This window comes from Corvus brachyrhynchos, unplaced genomic scaffold (genome assembly GCF_000691975.1).
Source record: "Corvus brachyrhynchos isolate BGI_N302 unplaced genomic scaffold, ASM69197v1 scaffold239, whole genome shotgun sequence".
Taxonomy (NCBI): Eukaryota; Metazoa; Chordata; class Aves; order Passeriformes; family Corvidae; genus Corvus; species Corvus brachyrhynchos.
Window position 1 is genome coordinate 9,338,183 of NW_008246057.1, and position 6,950 is coordinate 9,345,132.

Here is a 6,950-nt window from a genome sequence, read left to right on the forward strand (position 1 = left end):
CGGTGTCGCGGCGGCGGGGGAGCGTGGCCGGACAGAGAGGCAGGTGCCGGGGCTCTCGCTGTCCGTGCGAGTCCTTGCAGTGGGGAGCAAACCCCTCCCGGCCGTCTCTTCCACGTCACGATGCGACCCCTCACGCGGAGCCCGTTTTGCGTTTGTGCTCGGGTTCCGGTGAGGTGTCACCGACTGCTGCATCAAAGTGTTAAGGAGTACGAGAGGCTGCAGCTGGTTGAGCTGGGTTTGTGTATGAACAAAAAAGAGCTTTTGTATGGCCTCTGCCCTGAGACGAACAGCTGAGGGGTCCCCAGATCATCCCAGGGTCAGACCACAAGTTACAACAATATTTCACATAGTTAAATAAAAACCAGCACACACTTGGTTCAGGTGCTCAGAACAAGCGGTACTGTGCATGGCTGATGTGAACTGGAATGGAACTGTTGCAACAGTGGCTTGAAATTACTGTGGTGCTGGAGTATGGACAAGAGCAACCTTCTCAGTAGCTCTGCAATAAATAGGCCTGGGCCAGCAACACGTGTAAGGCAAAGACCTGGATTAAAATATGTTTTATGTGTTCTCTGTGTGAATATAATTAAAATTGTTGTCCTTCAGGGTCTGGTAAAGCTTTTTTTTTGTTTGATTTCGCCCCTGAGCAATGTTGCTGAGGTTAGGTAATTCAGACTTGCTGTCACTTCAGTTCAATTTATGGTTTAGCTCTAAAGGGGCAATCTGGCCAAATTTTGTGGTTTCCGATGCCATTTTGGTAGTTGCCAGGGGCCCAGCCCTTTTCGTGCCTGACTACCAAATGTGGAAGAGCCGCCCTGCCCTCACTCCTCCTGGGATACCGGAAGAACGCAACCTTCCAGCCACCAGCCCTGTGTTCCAGTGCTGCTCTCCGCTGACCTGATTGACTCTCTGGTTTAGTAAGAATGGAGAGCAACCTTCTGACGTTTAGCAGTTAATGTGAGGCTTGTGAGGAGTGTTAGATCAATGGTAGATGTTTACTTTAAAAAATCTACTGCCCCAGGAGATTATTTTTTAATTTCTGACATCCCGTCTATGCTGTTTGCCATTCAGATGATGGCTGGTGTGATATGTGGTACAGGTAAGGTGAAGGATAGAGTAGCTTCCTCTTGTTTTGAACTAGTCCATTAGTTAAATTGCTTTTAATGACCATTATATGTATTTCAAATACAGAGAGGATTAGTTCTGCTTTTCATCCCTCACTTACTTTTCCTTTATCCAGTTGTGACAAAGTGATACTTTTTTACTGCTTGCTTTTTATCAAGGCAGAAAGCAGATGATTTTGATACAGTAGATAAAAGTACTAACTTAGCACCAAGACAAGGTCACTCTTGTGCAGAAGCTGAGAATATTGCAGAGCAACTTTTGTAAAAGATTTTAAATTGACAAAGTTATCCACTGCTGGTTTTCCCATGTTTTTCCTTCATATAAGTATTAAGGCATACTTTGCTATAGATAGATAGATGAAGTAGCTGTGTAGGTCAAATACAAGACCAGCTTTTCCCACCACGTCACACATAGAGGAGAAGAACTGGTAAACTTACTGAAAAGACTGGGAAATCAGCACTGTTGTAACAAGGAAAGCTTTGTCTAATAAACCAGTCAAAGTGTCTATGAAGGGAGTGAGGCAAGAAACGTGGGTCCGTCCACAGCTGGTAGGTCTTACAGCAGTGTCACAAACTGCATGAGTCTTTGCATCCTGCTAGGCTCAGCTGGATCCATGGTGATGTGTTTTCCTAAAGACAGTTTGTTGCAAGGGGACTAATAGATGCTACAGCCATATCTTACTCTGGGCAATGTGTGCTTGACAGGATAGATTAAGAAAGGAATGCTATCAGATGTTTCTGCTTCTGGCATATGTTTATTGTAAAGTTCATAGAAAAAAGGGACCTTCTTCAGACATCATTAACAAAAAATAATAAGTGCATTAATGGTGCAAAAATTGCACTTTCCTAATGCTCATCCCATAAAGGGAAGATTTAAGAGGTATCAGAATGTGGTGGTTTTTTTTTTAAGAACCATCTTTTGATGTGCTGGGCGGTTGCCATCAGCTGCAAAGCATATGAGGTAGATGGGGATGTGTACAGTACTCTTTCTAGTCCCTCTGGGTACTGAGAGCTCAATTTCACTCCAGCCTGGAGGTGAAGCTTTGGTGCTGGAGCAGAAGCTCTACAAGCAAGCAGTGAGAAATCTAACCTTGTTTTCCTGAGAAATCTTACATGTATGAAGTCTGGTAAGAAAGTTTGATGGCAAGGCTGCTCACCACAAATTATCACTTGGAGATGACAAAACAGCACAGCCCTTTTTGTCAGGAGCTGAACCGTGGGTGAGCTGCTGGGCCCTGGGTGCAGGAGTGCATCAGTGCCAGCAGGGAGAGGGACTGGCACCTGATCTCCAGTCCAGGCCCGGATAACGAGCGGGAAAGAAGATCATACAAAGTCCTTTGAAAAATCAAACATCTTCCCATCTTTCTGCCTGTTTATATGACTTTCACATGGTAGTTTTATTCTTTATACACTAATTCACACATGAATAATTTAGTTGTGTAAAATATACCTTAAATGTCAATAAACATAAAATCTTGCTGAATTGTCAAAATCTGATTCCTAGAACATTATTATTTTTAACAAACTTTCTATATCCCCACCTTCAAAAAATACTCTGTGCTTGTCTACCTAGAAATGTTGCCATGGAGGAAGTAAGTTCATTTTATTTATTACAACAAGAAGTAAAGGTTAAAAATAATAATAAAAAAAAATCTCAGTTTTAATCTGAAAATACTCTTGTGCTATTTTGTCCCCACCCTTCCCCACTGCAGTAACTGCCAACTATTTTGCAACTTTTCTGGTTTTGTCTCTCTGCCCCATGAGCAGGGTGCTTCAGTTCCAGTTTCTGTGACATGTAGCCCTCCTGGGGGCCTTGCCATGTTGCAAGGTCACTCAACCATCGGCAGAAAGAAATAAATATGCACCACCTAAGTGCTTTTTTATTTAAAAAACATAATTAAAACTATACGTTTCATTTTTTTAAAGAGGTCAAGTGAGAACTTCCTAAGTACTACCCTGTTATCCCTGCTTGCTGGAGGTGGGTGGAGGAAGAGAAGCCAGTTGCATAGAGTAGTAAACACCTATGTATAAGTCAATTACTTTTAACACTCGCCTAACTTTTTCTCCTCAGGATCCACCAAAAGGTCCTCTCCTACAATATACTGAAGGAGTTTAATTTTTAAACTATCACAGACTGTCACAGTATGAGATGCTATAGTGTACAGAGAAAAAAAAAACCTCCTGAAGGGTTTCCCAACTTCAGTGCAAAAATCATATGAAAAGAGTCCCAATGGATATCACTGATGGGTAGCTTTACTCATCTGTCACTGCATAGCTGTGCACATCTCCTGTTTAAATCACCAAAACGGTTGTGGCTTTCTTATCCCCATCTCACCCATGCCTTAGTTTTTTGTGTTTCCATCTCAACCTAATGAGAGAGCTGGGCAGGACAGGAGTACTGTATGTAATTTTTGCACAGAGCGTAATTTAACTATGGGTTCTTGATTTGAGCCATCAGGCTCTAAAATGGAATGTATTATCTGAGTGCTAATCTACATGGTATTATTCTAGAAGGAACAAGGTATTGCTCTGTGGAGGCTGCCAGTTATAGCAGATTTAATGTATAGTTGTCTCGGGGCTGCCACTGCAATTCAGTATTTCTGCTCCATTCAGTATGATTTGTGATTGAATTGGAACCTAAAAGGACTGGCAAAAACCTCTGTGCTATGGTACACATCTTAATTTGTGACAATAATTGGAGCTGGGGGACTATGGGAGTTCAAAATGAAGCATTTGTATGTGTGCAAGATTGAAGCCTAATTGAAGAGTTTCACTCATTATGTAGAAGTTTCCAGTCTAATGGATTAAGTGTTGGAAGATTGGTTGGAAGATCAGTGTTCACATAGAAAACTCACAATATATTCCCTCCTTGTAGTGAAAACTTAGACCCTTTTAGGTGTATCAGTTCAATATTTTATCTTACAGCAGAAAGAAGGGCAGTGGCAGTGACACTAATGTAGCTTTCTAAATCTCTTGGTACTAGTGCCTTAAAACCCCTTACCCAGACTCAAATCAATGACATTTGGTACTCTCACTTGTGCAAGTGTGCTGATTTTCTAAAGACCAGAGCTTGCATCCATAAACACTAGCAGCAGTAGCAGCAATGTGAGAAAAAAAAGCAGCTGCTTTTAAAGCAAATGGAAGTGTTGCTATTAATTCCTTCCTGAAGAGACTCATCTTGTTGAGGTTGAATCCCTTTCTGCTGCTAACAAAAGCAGAAATTTACAGTGCAATTCTCTTTCCATGAGAGCTAAATCTTTACCACTGCTCATCTGTCAGGGATTCCCAGGCCAAGTCAGTAATTTACAGATGTAGCAAAGGATATTATACTCAAGTAATTTGTGCCGGCAGCTCAATATGGTACTTTTTGGACAGATTAATCTTTGACCAGCTCCCAAGAGTGGGGAAAGTAGAGGTCTGTTTACTTGTTATGACCCAGGAGCACATGTGACAGGAAGAAAGGAAGGAAGTGACTTTTGTATTGACTGCTTCCCACCTCTGTCAAAAGTGCTTTTGCTGCCAACATTTTGTCCTTGAAAGGGTTGTTCCCCTCCTGACCCTTAGGATGAGCTCACTGTGTCAGATCCTGCAGCACAGTGACCCTTCTTCCCTTTTGCTTTCATCTTTTATACCATATCAAAAAAACACCAAGAGCACTCCCTGGAACTCTGCAACAACGCTGTCTAAATAATGACTCTTGACCTATTGATAATTACATATTTTTTTAATATATCAGTATTGATTACCTAATTTCCTATTATTTTTCCCCTCTATAAATTCTCAGACTTATTAGTAAACCTGCTGTTTCATACACAAGTAGCGACTTTGTATCTTTAGGGTATGGCACATGATATCCTCTAAAACTGTGCTTCTCCTCTAAACTATCGTTGGCTTTTCTTTCCATTGGTCCATTGTAGATTAAATTTTTTTATTCTTGTCTGCTTTGTGTCATATCAATTTCCTGTTGCTGGGTTTCAGTGCTGATGAGGTAAAGAGCTTAAAAAATAAAGATGCAGACTCTAAAAGTGTAGTGTATACTTCGGCCTGTCAAAAGATTGAGATGCATGCAAAAGATTTTCCTTTTGCCAGACCTTTTGCTGCCAGTGACGGTAAAATTGCTAGACTTGGGGTTGCACTAACCCTGATTATAGAGTGAAATAATAAATAACTAGGAGTGATTTCAGCTCAGTAGGTGGATGGATTACAAGCTCTTATGACTGGAAGCTGAAATTAGATAAATTCAGATGAAAACTAAATTGCTAACAGTGTCAGTAATTGACCAGAGAAAGCCCTTGGACAGCTGTGCTCTCCCCACTGGAAGCCTGAGCTGCCTCCTCCATGTGCAAAGCCCAGCCATGCTCCTCTGAGCTTGCCCTCTGTGCTTTGCAGGTGGCCAGGGATGAGAGTACCCTAATTTAATGCAGGCTAAAACCTATGCTGCTCTCCTCAAACATATGTGCAATGTATAGAGCACCTACAAAGGCACAACTGTGCTCATGGAAGTAACAGTGCTGTCAGGAGATTAAACCCCCACTGTTTAAGCAGGCACCACCGCAAGTTTTACAAATAACATTTGGGCCACGTAATCAATGCCTTCATTAAAGACATTTTTAGCAAATAAATTTTTTTAAAAGTTTTATATTTATTTAATCTTTAAAATTTATTGTTTAAAAATTTTAAGCCATCTGCCTCACCAAGCCTGACAAAGCCCTCACTCCTTGATGATTACCTCCATTTGCCTGTTTGCGTTGGTTGAGAAATGTTTTCTTCTGTGTTCAAATGATGAGCATTCTTAGTGCTAAGCCTTCCACCTTTCTGTCCCAGTGGGGTACTGGCTTTCCAATTACCCTCTCCTGCTGTCATAAACTGATAAAATTATCAAATTGTAGTCCCATATTGGATTGCCACAAGGGAGCTGGTTACCTGCTCTAGAAAAATACTTTAATTATTGGCTTTTGAGGTCTAAGTAATTGCCTTCATTTTGCATATCTAGGAAAAAGATTCTGTCTATCTCACTACCACACCCTCTCTTCTTAAAGGCACTCTTTTTCTTGATGTTAAAATGAGATGATTTACAGGTTTTGATGGTAATTCATTAAAAAGAGCTGAGCTATTGTTGCCCATTACTGTCACCTTTCATTAGTTTAAATGTGGCTATGACCGTATTCTTCCTACATAATTTATCTCCTAGAAAAAAATTGCATCTCTGAATGTCAAAGGAAATATTCAGAGGAAGGTTCAGTTGCCGGAAGAACAAATTTTGGAAGCAATATAAAACTTTCTTTCTATCTCAAGTGGCAGAGTTACGGCAACCATAGTTTTATGCATCCTTTGAAACATTTGACAACGGCCACCCTTAGAGCTAGGAAACCAGATCAAACAAATGAAGGGACGAACCCCATAATAAATTAATTGTTGGACACAAAAAGTTCTCGTGAAATCTCTTTACTTCATCTTTGCCCTTCCAGCTGAAATGGAGCTGCCAAATAGGCTTGTAAGCTCAGTATCAGATTTTAGAGAAAAGAAAGCACTGAGCTACTTTTAACTGGCAAACAAACAAATTTAAAAAAACGTTTAAGATATGTCTGAGTGAATATTTTCATTATGTAGTCAGAAATAATTTAAGGATTTACAAGTGTTTCACCTATTTTAGTCAGCATGAATTTCAGTCATTGCATGTTCATTACAGGCCTCATCCAGCTTCACAGGAAGCCACAGTAATGATGGCTGACAGCACTTCAGAGGAGTTGCAAGAAATCCATGCAGGCATTTACTTTCAGATTAATATGCCCTGGGGAAACTTGAATACAAGTGGCTCTATTTCAT